Consider the following 17,702-nt stretch of genomic DNA (forward strand, 5'->3'; position numbering starts at 1 on the left):
CTTTGTTCATAAGTTTTTAATCATATTTTCAATCTCATTAATTGATATTGAATTGTTCAGGATTTATATATCTTCTTCATTCAACTTTGGGATTCATACATTCCTTGGAATCTCTCTATTTTTTCTGATTTTTCTATTTGATGGGAGTAAAGAATTTCAAAGTAGACATTGATGATCCTCTGAATTTCTCTAGGATCTGTAATGATTTCATTCTTTACATTTCTTATTGCGTGAATTTGAGTTTTTTATTTTCTTTTTTTGTTAAGGTTGGGTAGGAGTTTTTTATTTTTATTTATTCTTTCAAAGAACTAACTCTTTGATTCATTAATTTTTGGTGGTGTTTTGCTCATCTCAATTACGCTAATTTCTGCACTGAACTTTATAATTCCATCCCTTCTTTGGGTTTAACTTGTTCTTTTTTTCTACAAGTTTCAAGTGCAGAATTAGGCTATTTGTTTGTTCTCTTTCTATTTTCCTGATATGTGAGTTCACCACTATAAAATTACCTCTGAGGACTGCTTTCTGTGTATCCCACAGATTCTAGTAAATTGTATTTACATTTTTATTTGTTTGAAGGTATTTTTTAATTTCTTCTTTAATTCCATTTGTGACCCCAGGTGGTTCAGGAGGTTATTATTTAGTCTGCATGTGTTCATGGATTTTTTGTGGTTCCTTTTGTTATTAATTTCCAATCTCATTGCACTATGGTCAGATAATAGGCATGGGATAATCTCAGTTCGTTTGCATTTACTTAAGCCTGCTCTATGAGCTAGAATGTGTTCTATTTTAGAGAACATCCTATGTGCATCTGAAAAGAATGTGTATTTTGATTTTGTGGGGTGGAAAGCTCTGTATATGTATACTAAGTCCATTTGTTCACGGATTTGGTTTAGATCTGTTATTTCTTAGCTAATTTTTTTTTGTCTAGTTAACTTATCTCTTTGTGTGAATGGGGTGTTTAGGTCCCCCATTACTATAGTGTTATTCATTATTTTGTTTTTATGTCTATTAAGATTTGTCTCCCATATTTGGTGCACGTATATTTATGATAGTTGTATCTCCCTCTTGAAGTTTTCCCATAACAAGTGTGTAGTGACCTTCTTTATCTCTTTTGATTGTTCTTAGTTTGAGGTTCACGCTGTCTGCAAACAGAATAGCTACACCTTCTTTTTTCTGTGTTCCTGTTGCATGGAGACTTGTTTTCCATTCTCTGACTTTCAGGTTACAAACGTCCTTTAGAGTTAAATGCACTTCTTTTGTACAGCATATTGTTGGATTTTGTTTCTTGATCCACTCTGCCAGCCTGTTTCTTTTATATGTTGTCTAATCTTTGTGATGTTATTTACTTGCTGTTGGCTTCCTAATTTTTCTCTCTTTGTTCAGCTTTGTGGTTCATTTATATTGTTGTTCTTGAAATTGTGGTCATTTCTACCTCTTTCTAGAATAATTTTAGTAATCTTTGTAGGGTTGGTTTCATGGTCATGAAGTTCTTCAGTTGTTCTTTGTCATGGAAACATTTTATTTCTCCATTAAATCTGAGGGATAGTTTTGCAGGATACATCAGTCTGGGTTAAAAGATGTTTTGTCTCAGGACCTGGAATACTTCACTCCAAGCTCTTCTAGACTGGATACTTGGTGGTGAGAAATCTATCATGATTCTGATGGGGTTCCTTTATAAGTGATCTGTTTCTTTACTCTAACAGCTTTTAGTATTCTGTTCTTTTGCCGGATTTCTGGGATTGTGATTAGCATATATCTGGGTGTCATTTCATTTTGGTTATGGCTAGTTGGAGTTCTAAGTACTTGTATATCAGATTCTTTGTCTAGCTTGGAAAATTTTCTGCTATTACTTCTGCAAATATTCTTTTCATGTCATTTGTGTTGCCTCCTGCTGTTTTGTTAATACCAACTAGTATTACGTTATTTTTCTATGCATCATCTTACAGTTGTTAAAATTACATTTCCTGATTCCTTGTTAATTTTTAAAAGATCCCTCCATTCACAATTGTTAGCTGCAATACTGTCTTCAAGATCTGAAATTCTATCTTCAGCTTCATTCAAGCAGTTTTGCAAGCTTCTGATGGAAGTTTTCATTTCCTGGATATCTCTTTGAATCTGTTTCATCCTTTCTACCTATTGCCTATATTGCTCATTTAACGTTTCCACCATTTTTTATGCTCATCTATATCTTCTTTAGATGTACTGAACAATTCTTTCATTACCGTTGTCATTTCATCTTTTACCTGAGATATTATTTTTGATCCTGTTTTTTCTATGGCTTGATGGAGTTGTTTCTTTACTTCAGATGCAATCATTTCAGAGATTTCAGTGCTCCTATGTCAGTGTCTCCTATGTCAGTGTGATTACCAAGTGTTCATATGTCAGTGTCTCTTGGACTTGTTCTGGGTGGGGTGGAGTTTTGAAATTGCACTTTCCTCCTTCATCTTTTCACTTTTGATACTGGAGGTAGAACACCCATTCTCATTCTTCCCTGGCAGCTCACTGAAGGTGCCAAGCATCCCTAGTTTTCCTGAGGGTCAGACTTGCCCCACAGAAGTGGCAGAGATGAGCTGCCCAGTCCAGAGACAGCAAGCAGTTGGTGGAGTGTACCCAGCTACTCCTGGGGCTCAGATTTGAAACATCATCATTGTGGATTATGCACTGCCTTGTCCAGTATCCCCAGACAGCTCAGGGCCCGTATAGGGCCCACACACAGGCTGCAATGGTGGCAGGACCACAGGCTGCCTGATTTATTTTCCCCAGGAAGTTGATGCTGTGGACCTGATTCTCTCAGGGCTCAGACACAAACTGTGATGGTGGCAGAATGCAGACTGCAGTGTCTAGGGTCTGCTGATAGCTGCTGTACCAGGCAGGGCACAGACATGAACTGTGGTGGCAGTGGATCATGGACAACCTGGCCCAGTGTTCCCAGGCAGCTCAGGGTGCACACAGGGCCCAGATGCAAACTGCAGTGGCAGTGGATCTCGAACCACCTCGTCCAGTGTATAGTTCTTATAGTAACACATCAGGATGATTCTGTTGTTCCTATTTTACATATGAGGAAACTGAAGTTCATGGACTAAATATTTTCTCAGGGTCACAAAAATGTAGATATAAAAGTCAGAATTGCAGTTCAGTATTAGTGAAGTTTAAATATTAAGGATCTAATGATATATATCACCTACCCAGGCAGAGTAAAGATGTTTCAATGTCTGTAGTAAGACTTTTTCCTAACTTATGGATGGTGTTATGTTTTTGTTTTTTGCATCATAGCTAGGTTCTGTAAGCCTTCCAATATGAATTAAGTACATGGGATTGCCAAAGAGTGTTCTAAATAGAAAGTGACAACACCAGAGGTACAAATCTCAAACAGCTCCTTCATCTGTGACTCTTATCAACAAATGACAATCAGATGAGCTAGGTGAATGAATGCTGTAAGTGATGAGAACCACGTGACATTGACATTGGATGTAGTCTCTTTAAAATGGGCTTCCATTAGTTAAATTGTAGATAATCAATATAAATGCATTTATAGATGTACCCCACCCATACCTACTCAGGGGTAATGTTGTCTGAATGGGTGTTTTTGCTGTTGAAAAACCTGAACAATTTGTGTTATAATGCATGCTGCAAGGAGAACAGAATCCAACTGTTCAAACTGTGAATTTCAGGAACTTTCTCCAAGATGGTGAAAACACAGCATTCAAAGCATGGTGCACTAGAGATACTTCATATAAGCAACATATGATACAAACTGATTTATTAGACAAATATGCATGTAGTAAAACGTTACAAGGTTATTTTCCAACATTTTTTTCCAAAAATATGCAAGGTAATAAAACATTAAGAGATTATTTTCAAAATTAAATGGTATTATCACCTATTTTTTTCTAGAAATGTTTGTTTTACCTTTAGGTTTATTTTCTATTTTGAGTTGCTCTCTAGTAAAAAGCTAAATGTGATACAAAAGTTTTCATGTAAGTATAAATTTTCTCAGAAAAATATGTTAAAAAGATTCTCTATTTCTCCCACTTATTCTTATGGTACTTTTTTGAAAATAAAAGTTGTTTTTATAAAATTACTCCATTCCTAGATTCTTTATTTTGTAGCAATACTCTGATTTTCTATATTTAAGTCACTATATGTATTCAAATCTAAATACAATGCTCAGAATCATACACTAAATATCATAAATAATGTATTAATATTTCTAGGTATGTCATTATATGAAAAATGCATTTCTTCACTTCATAAGCACACCAGTGGGAAAATGACAATGTTAAATATTACACAATATGGTCATCATTATCTAGCAAAAGATATTCATGACCACTATGAAGAAAATCATAAAACTTTAATGAAAGATTCTTAAAAGGGAAGTTGATGGGAATACATATAATGTTTGATTTGCAGACTCAATAGCATGGATAGACAAGCCCTTTCACATTAATCTATAAACTTTGTGCAAAAGTCTCCAAGACTAATTATAGAAAGTATTTCTGTATCACAATTTGTGAGAAAATGAAATCTTAGGTATTTCTCTGTAATTATGTTTGTATTATATCAATTTAAAATTTACTTTTTACTCTGTGGTGTTTGTTTACTTACAAAATATTTTAAATACCAAAAGACAATATATCCCAGACCTATGTGTTGACTTCACTACCTCAAGAGCCCACACATTAATTGAAAGCATGTTACTCTACCATGCATAAAAACTTATCACTGGAGAGCATTTTACTATTTGTAAAGTGCTTTCACATAGAGCATGGAAGACAGAAAAGAGGAAAAATATGAACGGGAATGACAATTCCTATCTCCAAGTTGGAAGAGGAGTGCCTGGTGTTTCTGACACCGAACTATTATAGTTTACCCTGTTTACCTGACTACATTTTAATTAAATGGCATGACTTACTGAAATCTACACAGCCTATAAAAAAGCCTGACTCAATCTTCTCAGTCCAAATCTCTTTCTTTTATCAATTCCTTTCTTATTGTTTAGAGTGTGAAATAATATTCCAAAAACAAAAGAAAACAAAGGTTTGGCTCTGCTTGGGAAGCTATCAAGACCCAAGTATTTTAATGCTGTAATAACTGTATTAGCAATTAGCAATTATTTTGTTTGAAAAACAATTTATCTCTTTTCACCCAGAATATCTGCACAGCTTGCTACCTCCCTCTACTGAGGTCTCTGCTCAGTTGCCTCCTGCTAAGCTCAGACTGCATTAAGTGCAGGCTCCGGATAATCACAGGAACCCATTACTCCATTAAATTATATTGATAGCATTTTTTGATGGCATATGTCTACTTGGCATTGTAGTGTCTATGCTTTTACTATTGGTTTTTGGGCTTTATTCTGGTTGCTCCTAATATGTATCTGTCATACATAATAATTATATCTATAATGGGAAATCACCAATCTCTGCTGAAATATAAGTTCCTTGAGAATAAGAATTTTATTCATGGTTTTTTGAATAGAGTATATGGCACACAGTAGATACTCAATAAACATTTGTTAAGTATATATTTGTTCAATCAACAATAGAGATTTCCCTTTCTAAAATGTCATTCATAGCTGTTAGTATTTACTAAATTGCATTGGTTCATTTTGTTTAATTAATGAGGGTCAGTTACTTGAACATCCATTAAGTCAATGTTCTGATTGTATGTTCTTTAAAGGGAACAGAAATAGCATAGATACAAAACAGAATAAAGCACTTTTGTCAAATCAGTGCCCCAACTTGTAGATTAAGTTTTGGAAAAAATAAGGTTAAAACAGCTTTTTAAATTCAAAATATGCCAGTGTGGTGGCATGAACCTGTAATTCCAGCACTTGGGAGGCTGAGGCAGGAGTATTCTGTGAGTTCTAGGTCAGCCTTTTCCATATAGTGAGGCTGAGACTAGCCTGGTCTACATTAAGAAGATCTTATCTCAAGGAACCAAAAAAAAAAAAAAAATGATTGACAGTGAATCTTAAAGACAAATGAATTCAGAGATGGTCACATTTTATGACAAAATGAAAGTCTAATGAAATGTTTTTAGCTATACCATGAGTATAATGTCTTCATAACACAAAGTTTTGGACAATGGTTCTGTTTTATTCAACTTTAAATATGTCAGGCAAAAACAGTATTATTGTTTACAAAGAAAATAACAACTGCAAAATATGGATAGATTGTCTTAGAGAATTAGGACTGGAATTGATAAAAGATTGATTATAACAGAGAAAGAACAATACATATCTACCAAAAGAAGTCTTCAAAAAATGCTGTAGCAGCCCAGAATATAGTTCAGTGACACAATGTCTGCCTAGCAAGCAAAAGGTCTTGAGTTTGATTCCCAGGACCAAAAACAAAAAATGCTGGAGCAGACCAGTGAACAGAGAAGTGGAACATCACAAGAACATCCTAACAAAAAAACATGACCCATGAGATATCTATTATATCCTACAAAGAGAAGACAGGAAAATATAACACATGTGCAACACTATGAGAGATATTTGTGTATGGAGCATGATGTTCTCATGTGTGGTGATTACTTAAAATGTCATAATTGAAGTAACATTTTTTTCTTATAGAGTACTATTTGTATTTTAATTGCAGTTCATGCAAGAATTTATGTCTGTTGTTATTTTTTAGATTTTGTAAATAAACAGTTGATTCACAAAGTGATGTTTTTATACACAAAATACATATTAAAAATTTAATGTTTATGTATAATTTATTTTCCTCCTAAGTATACACTGTATAATATAATAAGAACTCCCTAACAGAACAACAAGAACACTGAAATGTCAAACATGTTCTATATAGTAGACAGGAAAGAAAAACACATGTGCTATCGCTGTAAGTGATACCTGTGTGGAAAATGTTTTCAAGTGTAAAGACTGCCTTAAGTGTCCTAATTGAAGTAAAGATTATTTTTATTGTAGAATTTCATTTGCATCTTTATTGTAGTTCATATCAGAATTTATTTCTGTTGGCATTTTTTAGATTTGGTAAACAAGGGGTAGATTTTGGAAATATTGATGTCTGCTATAAACACTCAATATACATTAACATTTTAATATTTTATTTTATTGATATTTTATTTTCACGTTGAATACACATTGTACAACATAATAAAATTTATAAAATTAAAAATAATAATTCATTTTAAAGTGCTGCTGAAATATATGAATGTGGGTATTATATATCCACCTTAAGGTCCTTTTTAGGAAATTTAACCTAATGTACCCAGGTTTAACTGATTAAGGAAAAGCTGACCATCTGATATTAGCTAGAGAGAAAGGCCAAACTAGTATCATTTGCTACACTAATGTTAGACCATTTTATATGCCCACAATTCCTAGTTTTTTACTTTCTGACACTCATGACATGATATTTTCAACAGCCAAGCATATAAGAGCATTCATTTCAGTTGGTATAAGTCTTTCCCCTGGGACCAAAGATTCTCACCCCCTTAATCTAAAACTTAAAAGAAAATATAATTCAACTACCACTTCTCCATCTCTTCCAGTCATTTTTCCTTCTCAATATGCCAACATCCAAAATTGGACAAAACTATTAGAAAATCTATATTCCAATTCCTTTTTCACTTTTTGCTGAATAAATTATAGGTTTCAGTTATTTAAAGAAGCCCCAAAGATGTTTAGAGTGAGTTCACCATTGAATTTCCAAGAGTAGGAAATCTATCTTCAATTCTAGGGTGCAGAAATATAAAGGGAAATTCTAAGAGAAAAAAGTGGGAGTTTTGAAATAACTGGGATTATGATCTGACAAGGATCCTCAATGAAGTTTTCCTCAGAAGTTATCTACCTTACATGAAATCAGCAAATGGATACACGGAAATACCAGAGATAAAGACACAGAGAAATGCATTCTATGGTTGAATGAATTTGTCCTCTCTGATGCTCACATTGGACCTTTATCCCTAGAACAGCTATGTGGTTTATGTGAGGCCTAATCGGGCACGTTTAGGTCATTAGGCCTATATTCTTATTAGTGAATTAATGGCACTGTAAATAAGGTATGTGGGAGTGAATTTACTTCTTTTTTGCTGTCTACTACGTGAGGATGGAGCAAGAACTTCCCACCAAATGCCAACATCTCACTCTTACACTTCCCAGCACATAGAGTTATGCAAAATAAATGTATGTTCGTTATAAATTCCCCAGTTTGGCACAATCTATAAGGGTAACACAAAACGGACTAAGACAGTAGGAAAATATGCCTGATCTGTAGCAGTGAGGGTCAGATAACTGTGGCCAGAATGAATTAGGAACTTCATTCACCGTTGTGCCATGCTATGCAGGTGAGAGGAATGGTGGGCCTTTCTCTTTTTCTCATGGTGTCCAAGAGTAGACAGGTATGCATTGCAAGCACTGTGATCTATCTCCCCTTACTCCCACCAAAGACTGCCTGTGCATAACTTTCTCAGCACTAAATCTTTGAATATCTACCAGGATGGAGTGTTCTGCCTCTTGCTTTGAACTGAGCTTTCTGTGTGATGAAACAAATAACTATTTGTTTAGTCATTTCTCAGGAGTCACAAATAATGTATGGTATGTGATAATACCTTTTAATCTTATCTTAGTGCTTTGTGTCTTTCAAGCTACATTAATATAATTGGCTTTCCTTTAGTCACTTTTTGCATAGTAATATGGTTTTCATTTTTCCTCATTTAGGTAAAGTTTTGTTAACAACATATGGGCATATGTCCTAAATCATACTTGATAATTTGTTATATATTTGGCTAACCATTTAAGTAGATGCTATAATTACAAATTTTGACTTGTTTTTGTTCTCTTCCCTTGAAATTATGGCACTTCTGTATTCTTCTCCTTGTCTTTTGGGTTAAACTTATACCTGTATCTTATACTTTAAGACAAATTCACATTATAATTTCATTATGCTATATTTTATGCTTTCAAATTTTACTTTAGTGAAGCATCCTATTTTATTTCCTTCTGTCTTCCACCAAATTGATACTTACTGTTTGCTTACTCTTTTCTTACTGAACATTATTTTCAATCAATATTCCGGTGTAGCTTTTCCTTTCAAAACTATTGAGGCTTTTAAATATCATTTTTATGCAGTTCTAGAGTTTTGTGCTAGAATGTTTTTTCACACAAGACAGGTTGAGAGCACCACTTCTACATAAGTAGGATTAGATATATTTAGAAATTCAGAATCTAGTTGTTGCAGAAGGCTACTTAATACATGTGGTTTAAACACTGTACTACTAGAAATTCCATTGGGATCTGTACCTCTGCACCACCACCAAAATCAGTAATACCTTAACAACAAGATATAGGGATGTTCTCACTTAAGTGAAATGAACAAAGGTTACACATAGCCTTCTGCCATCTCACATGTGACTTATGTCCTTCAAGCATGTCCTACAAGCATGATGTCCTTCAGAACACAAAATTTTGGCCATTGGTAGTGTTTTATTCAATCTTAGATATGTCAGGTATAAACCGTATCACAGTTTAGAAAGAAAATAATGACAGCACATTAGAGAGAGAGTTTCTTATAGTATTATTATTGGAATATATAAAAGACTGATTACAACAGAAGAAGAACAGTATGTATCTGCCCAAAGAACTCTGCAAAAATTCTGGAGCGGACCAGTGAACTGAAGAGCAGAGCATCACAAAACCTCCTAACAGAAATCAGTGCCACTGAAATGTCCATTTTGTCCTATGAAAAGAAGACAGGAAAATATAACACATGTGCTCTCACTGTGAGAGATAATTGTGTATGGAGCAAGACGTTTTCATGTCTGAAGATTGCCTTTAGTGTCACAACAAAAGCAAATTTTATTCTTGCTTTAGAGTTTTTTTTTTGTTTTGTTTTGTTTTGTTTGTTTTTTTCCTCCGGTACCGGGAACCGAACTCACCACCTTGCGCTTGCCAGCCAGGTGATTTTTGCCGCTGAGCTAAATCCCCAGCCCCTAGAGTTTTATTTGTATTTTAATTGCAGGACACAGAAGAATTTACATCCATTGCTAATTTTTATATTTTGTAAACCCTTGATGTAGAAAATGATGAAGTTTGTTATAAACATAGTACATATTAAAATTTAATATTTTATCTTATCAATATTTTATTTTCCTCATAAGTAAACATTGTATGATATAATAACAAAACAGCAAGGACACTGAGATATCAAGTAGATCCTACAAGAAAAACAAAACAGGAAAGAAAAACACATCACTATCAATGTAAGTGATACCTGTGTATGGAGCAGGTTTTGTTCATGTGTAAAGATGGCCTTCAGTGTCCTAGTTTCAGTAAAGATTATTTTTATTGTAGACTTTTCTTTGCATCTTTATTGTAGTTCACATAAGAATTTATTTCTGTTGTTATTCTTTAGAATTAGTAAGGAAAAACTTGATGTTGAAAATATTGATGTAACATAAATAATCAATACATGTTAAAATGTAATATATTTTATTAATATTTTACTTTCCTGTTAAATAAAAATTATATAATATAATAAAACTCATAAATTTAAAATAATTCATTAATAGAAATACTCCTAAAATATATAAACATAAGGTATATACACTTAAAATAATCATATGTAAATACCCATAAAATAAAATATGGGTCCCTCTAAATATCCATATTTATATATGGATATTTCTTTTTAGGAAATTTAACCTGATGGACCCCACATTTAACAGCCAAAGTAAAGTTAACCATCTGACATTGGCTTGGGAGAAAGGACAAATTAGAATCATTTGCTTCACTAACTGTAGACTATTATATATGCCCACACGTCCTATTTTTTACTTCCTGACACTCATGACCTGATATTTTAAACACCAGAAAACATAGGAACATTCTTTAGAGTTGATATGAGTCTTTCTCCTTGGACCAAAGATTCTCAAACCCCTAACCTAAAACTTAAAAGAAAATACAATTTGAATACCAGTTCTCCATCACTTCCTGTCATTTTTTCTTTTCAATATGCCAACATGCAAAATTGGGCAAAATTATTAGGAAATCTAAATTCTATTCCTCTTTCACTTTTTGTTTGTAACTCTGAATAAATTATAGATTTCAGTCATTTGATGAAGCCTCAAAACAAGATGTTTAAAAAAAACATGATGTTTAGAGTGAATTCACTATTTCAATGGCAAGAGAACAAATCTATCTTTGATTCTAGGGTGTAGTAATATAAAGGGAAATATTAAGAGCAAGAAGTTGGAGCCTTGAAATAATGGGATCGTGAAACTGGTAAGGACCTTCAGTAAACTCTTCCTCAGAAGTTGTTTATCCTTGGTAAAATCAGCAAATAGATGATGCAAATAGCAGAGAAAAAGAGAGAAATACATGCTATGACTGAATCAGCTAGTCCTCTCCAAAGCTCATATTAGAACTTAATATCTACAGCAGTGGTGTAGAGATGTGGGTTCTACTGGGACATATTTACTTCTTGAAGACTCTGCCCTCATTAATAAATTAATGACTGTATAAAATGTCTTGTGAGAGTGAATTTGTTCCTTTTTGCTCTCTCCCACGTGAGAATTGAGCCAGAAGTTCCCACCAAAGGCCAGCCCCTCTCTCACAAATTTACCAGTCTTTAGAACTATGACAAATGAGAGTCTGTTCTCATGAATTCCCCAGTTTGCGACATTCTGTCATAGTAAAACAAACAGTCTTAGATAGTAGAAAAGTTTGCTTTGTCTATAAAGGTGAGGGTCAGAATAACTGTGGCTGCAATAAAATAGGAGCTTCAGTTACACTTGTGCCATGCTATTCAGGTGAGAGGAACCATGGACCTTTTTCTTTTTCTCATAGTGTCCTCAGTAGACAGGTATGCATGGAAAGCACTGGGATCTAACTCCCCTCACTGCCACCCAAGATTCCCTGTGCACAAGTTTCCCCACAATAAATCTTTGACTCCCTACAGGGATGGAGTGGTTTGCCTCTTACTTTGAATTGAGCGTTCTGTATGATTGGACAGATCATTAACATTCAGTCATTCCTTAGGTGTCAGGAATATGACATTTGTTGGCATTCTTTTGCTTCATCTATTCCACCCTGCACAAAATGGATTATGAAGCATTGTTCTTAGATGTTTATCTCTTTGCTATATATGTTGTGCTCAAGAAAGCATCTTCTGTCCACATAAAAAACCTGAAGCACACAAGTTCCATGAAGTCAATGTCCCTACCAAAAGTTTATGCACTTCCAGACGTTGCAAACCTATCATGCTACGTTGTGATTCTCCATAATAATATAAGAGACTGAGTAATCATGAACTTAATCACTGAAATAATTTCATCTAATAATGGGTAATAGGATAGCTAGAAACACAGTTGTTTGATAGAGCTACCTGTTTATAAGGACATTATGCTCTGGCAAGCCCTTGATGGTGCACGATTATGTACAGCATGAATGAGTCATATAATACTTAACAAGTAAAGATTTCCTCACAGAAATCTTCCTATCCAGAAAATACATTCTGGTAATATTACCAATAGAAGTACTCCTGCCACTGCCACTCTGTGAGCAAGACTGAAGGAAGAGGTAGCTGGAAAATATCTCCTCCTATTAGTATTTGAGTTTCATTGTCTCAAGTTTTATAAATGTTCCTAAAGACCTGTGTGTAAAGTTGTTGGATGGGAAAATTCTAATACTGGAACTTCTATCATCTGTTGAAATCTACATGAAAAAAATTAAGTATAGCTAAGTTCTAACTTTTGATTACTGAGATGTTACAGGAAGTCAAGTGCAGTTTCTCCTGTAGAGGAAACCGAAACTTAAGAGCATGAACTGGAGGAGTCTCACCCTCTGTCACTGGGTTTCTGCAGTGTGAGCCTCACAGAACTCCTGAAATTATTGGTTGAGTCTGACAGGTATCCTTTTCCTTGGTTACCTTTAGAAATACTTTATTTTTGTGTCATTTCAGAAGATTTCGACATCTTGCTGTTCAATTTCCAAGGCCTTTACTGATTGACCTTCCTCTTGAAGCATACCAAGCACTATTTCCTGCATTCCAAAAAATCTCAAGATCCAGCTGTCCTACTGAAGAGATTTTCTAGAAGGTATTTCTTATTGGTTGTTTTGTAGTGAATATACAGATTCCTCCTAGGAACCCACAAGATAACCAAAGGAAATCATTGTTGGTTCTTCTCAGTTGTGGTTGAGGGGAGTAGAGATAGTATCAGCTGCCTTTAGATCAGCTGCACTAACTTGATTCTGATCAAGTTCCCTTAGGAAATAATAGATTTGATTGTTCCTCCACAAGTGAGTCCTCAGCATTAAATTTTGACATTTGCAGATTATGAAGTACATGATCTGTGCATGAATTGCCTAAAATTGATATTTGGTAGACAACTTTGATTTTCCTGGCTGGAGAATTTATAGAAGTTATAAAAGAGTAAAACCAAACAGAGTATTTTAATTATTAAAAAAATCCATAATGAAGACTGGTGTATCTTTTTAGGAGTTGTATTTTTTGTCATTATGTGGTATCTGACAATACATTTTATCTTATCTTAGTAAATTTTATCTTTAAGGCTACATTAATAAAGGTAACTTGCTTTCACTTAGTTACTTTTTGCATAGTAATTTGTTTTTCATTTTCCCCACTTAGATAAAGTTTTGTTAAGGTAACTGCAATGGATACAATGGTGAACTCCTACCATCTTGTCTAGTGAAACTCTGTATTATCTTTAGTGTTCTATTGAAGAATTATTTTCTTATTCCCCTTAATGGTTTGAGCAATCTTTCATTCTTACATCTGATAATCTGGGCAATGTAGTTGTGGATAGCGATATGCAATGTAACAACCACTGTTGATTTGTATTAATTTGTCTTGAGACCCTGTATCCCTTTGAATGTTCTTGCTTTGATTTGTTTATGTTCGTGGTACTGGTATGCTGCTACTGTTCTATTTTTTTGTTTCTTTCTGTCTCATGTACTACTCCCTTTAAAATAAAAAAAGAAAAGAAAAGAAAAAAAGATAGATAAATTTTATTAACAACACATGGGCAGATGTCTTAAATCAAACTACATACTTTGACTCGATTTTGCTGTCTTTCCTTGAAGTTATGGCACTTCTGTATTTTCCTCCTTGTCTCTCTTTTTTAGACTCACACCTATATCTTATGCTATAAGACAAAAATACATTAGAGAAACATCCTATTCTATTTCCTTCCACCCTCCACCACATTGATATTTCCTGTTTTTCATCTTTCGTCAGAGCCTGTGTTTAAGACATAAGCACCTCTAGTCGTTTGCTTGCATTTGACTTAATTTTGGCCTGAAAGATTCTCAGCTTTGCTTATTGTTTTCTTGTTGAATATTAATTCCAATCAATGTTCCTCTCTTTTCCTTTCAAAACTGCCAAGGCCTTTACTATCAGAGAATAGATTTTTATGCTTTTCTGTTTAAATATCATATTTATGTGGTTCTAAGTTTTTGATCAATTTTTTTTTTCACACAAGGAAGTTGAGAGCACCTCTTTTACCCATGTAGGACTAGATACATTGTGAAATTCACAATCTGGTATTATGGCAAAAATTCAGGCTGTATTCCACAAGAGAACAAAGAGAACAGACAAAATTTTAATTTAGACTGGTCACCTCTCATCCTGACTTGCAAGTCAGGGAAGTGGGCGTGGACCTGTCTTTGTTCCCAGGTTATATACATTTTTGGTTTCCGTGGTAACAGAAAGGAGTGTTGTAGCCCTGGCCACATGTTTTCCTTGTGCCATGTAACTGGGTCAAGCTCCGGTCATGAGCCCAACCACAATGATATATACCTTCTGTACTCTGTTTTATATGTCCCCCTTTAGGTAACCATACATTTTCTTTATGGTTACAATGTTTATCTAGGGCCATGGAAGGGATGAAACAACCTAGGCAGAGTCATAGGTGGTTATCTGGGCCCTGGTGTTCTTTGTCTTTGGAGAAGCATTCCAGACTAAGTCAGGACTGCAAAGTTAACTCTTTACAACCCTCTGGGATGTTTCTCAAGACACATTTTGAGGCTTGCATTAAGACTAGAATTATTCTATCTTAAAATGACATGCTAAGAGTCATTGTTCCCTACACTGGTTGTTGCAGAAAAGTACTTAATGCATATATTTTAACTACTGTACTACTACAACTTTCAATTATATCTGGATCATGCCACAATCAAAATTAATAATACTTCAGCAAAAAAATGTATGTATGTTCTCATTTAAGTGATATGGACAAAGATTATACATAGGCTTCTCTCCTCTCACATCTGGTTATATTTCAGAGCTACATTGTGTTGTCACCATCACCAATCAAATGTTTCTATTTTTAAAACATTTTGGGTTGCAGTAGATACTGGATTTTGATCTGGTATTATATAAAAATTATTCTTCTTATAGTGAACTGTTTTGTTGTTAAACATCATTTTCAGTATTATTCTTCAATTACTGTAGGTGACCTAATCTTTCTATGGTGGCATAAATAGTATCTGTTTTGCACTTAATACTCTTGAATTTTACTCATTATACTGTGTCTTTGTATGGATTTTTCCTTCATTCGATGGTTTTTCAATCTGAAGATTTCTTTGCTCCCTTAAAAAGGAAGCAGTTTTTTAGAAGTTGTGCAATAAAGAAAAGCATTAAATGAAATTTTGAAAAAAAGAAAGAAACAATTAAAACGCTCAGAAATTTGAATATATCAATACACAAAGGATATGCAAATGCAGGATTCCTAAACTAAATGCATTTTTAATTTTCTCCAAAAAAATCGACTCCTTACCATGCATTGAGTGTCATCAGAAAATGCACACGTGCTAAGGAATTCCAGAGGAAAAACACTCAATCCATTTGGGAACTGTGGAAGCTTCCAAAAAGCAAACCCAGTTAATGATCAAATGGGTAGATATAAAGGAAGAAATGTTGCAATATTTTTCCAGAAAAAGTAAAGGGAATTTGCAATGACAGAAAATATGACCAGACAATGCATGTTGTATATTTGTAAAGAATCTGATGTGAGGAGTACAAGAAGTTATAGAGTTAAAATATTTAAATAATTTAAGCAGACTTGCTAAGGTATTTTAAGAGGAAGGAGGGGTTTTTTGTTGTTGTTGTTTTTACAAAATTGGGAGAATTTTTAAGCATTTCAGCAAGATTGATCCATGACTTATGGATAGAAAACATTCTATTTAAAAAAGAACGATTTAACAAAACAAATCAAGCAACAGGTAAGGTAGTGCCAGTCCGTAAATGCTTTGACATGCGCTGGAACGCATGTGATCTTCCAACATGTGACAGTGATAGGGGTACAGAGGACAGGGCCCAACACCACAGGAGACAAGGTGCTAATGAGAGTTAATTAATGATGAAGCAAATGGAGAAGGCACATGGTTGGGAAGAGTCAGCAACCAATAGACATATAAAGAGGATAGGCTCCAGTCAATACAGAGTGGAAAGAGGATCCAGGGACTTTGATACTACATAGCTTATACAATCAGCACTGTAAGATGTGACTATCTCAGTCTCTGTCCCCTCACATCCACCACTGACACAAAAAGAGGATCATCAAAAAGAGGATCATGTTAGGAATGTGTAATGGAGCAGTTCTGCATCATTTTCAATATTGAAACAATTGGTAAACTGTTGCACACACATTTGTGACCTGTGGCCACACTCCAACGTGAATCATGTACATAGGCCTATCTCATGTTTGAAATTCCTTGCGTGCATGTATATTGAAACTTGTGTGCCAAATTTCTTTTGTAGAACCACCTATCATTTGGAAGATGGTAAGTGAATTCAAGAAAATTGTTCTCTGCAAGGCTTATATCCTATCAGTGACCATCATTTTAGAACAATAAAGTCCTTTCTGGCCCATGAGTTAAACTTGAAGAATATGACAAGAAGAATATGACAAAATTAAATTGGCTGATCTGATGGTAGAAAAGTTCAAAAGGGATGCAGGACTTGGAAAACTGATAGTACTTTTCAAAGAGATACCAGGTCTATCAAGCATTGCTGACTTTCTCAGAAAAGAGAAGCCAAAAGATAATAGTGTGCACCCTCCCTGATACTAACTAAAACTTCAACTTGCTCCTGGACATAATTCCCCCAGCATATTCCTCAGTTTCTAGAGCAATGTTTGTAGGTCAGGTGCCAACAAGTTGACAACCTAGAGAACTCTCTTATAGAAAGTTCCAACATATTTGAGGAAGAGAATTTGGAGGAGGCCACAAAGGAAACGAAAAAAGCAGAAATAATTCTCAACAGTTCTACGAAGGCTTCTGATGCATTGGAAAAGTTAGAAAACTTAAAATTAATCATGGAAAAATTATGCATTGTAAAATGAATGCATTTTAAAAATTTAGATCAATTAATATTACTTCTCTTTTAGGATATTTATTTCATCATTAATATCTCTATGGCAGCAGATATGGGATAGTATGAAAATAAGCACCTGTGTCTCATAGATGGGAAGAACTTCCTTATTATAAAATCTCATGGTTACTCAAAAGTGAAATAAATCGGACCCACATGTGTAAACATCATATTGTCTCCTTGGTATAGGAACCTGAAAAACTAGGTAAAACTCAAAACATACAATAGATGATAGGAAAGGGAAAGAAATTGCTCAAAGGAAGGAATGACTGGGATGAGGGAAAGAAGAAAAAGGGAAGAAGGAAAGGGCTGGGGATTTAGCTCAGTGGCACAGCGCCTGCCTGG

At 34.4% G+C, this 17,702-nt stretch overlaps 1 protein-coding gene across 1 annotated transcript in view; it reads left to right on the forward strand.

The window, feature by feature from the left end:
- Positions 1-12,917: 12,917 nt before the first annotated feature.
- The window catches only part of LOC106146298 (pyrin and HIN domain-containing protein 1-like), a 23,368-nt gene continuing 18,583 nt past the window's right edge, over positions 12,918-17,702 (forward strand). Inside the window, 1 exon segment of the mRNA XM_013522463.1 lies at positions 12,918-13,062. The gene's annotated coding sequence lies outside the window, so the exon portion shown is untranslated.

This window comes from Chinchilla lanigera, unplaced genomic scaffold (assembly GCF_000276665.1).
Source record: "Chinchilla lanigera isolate Chin_1 unplaced genomic scaffold, ChiLan1.0 scaffold00067, whole genome shotgun sequence".
NCBI classification, from domain to species: domain Eukaryota; kingdom Metazoa; phylum Chordata; class Mammalia; order Rodentia; family Chinchillidae; genus Chinchilla; species Chinchilla lanigera.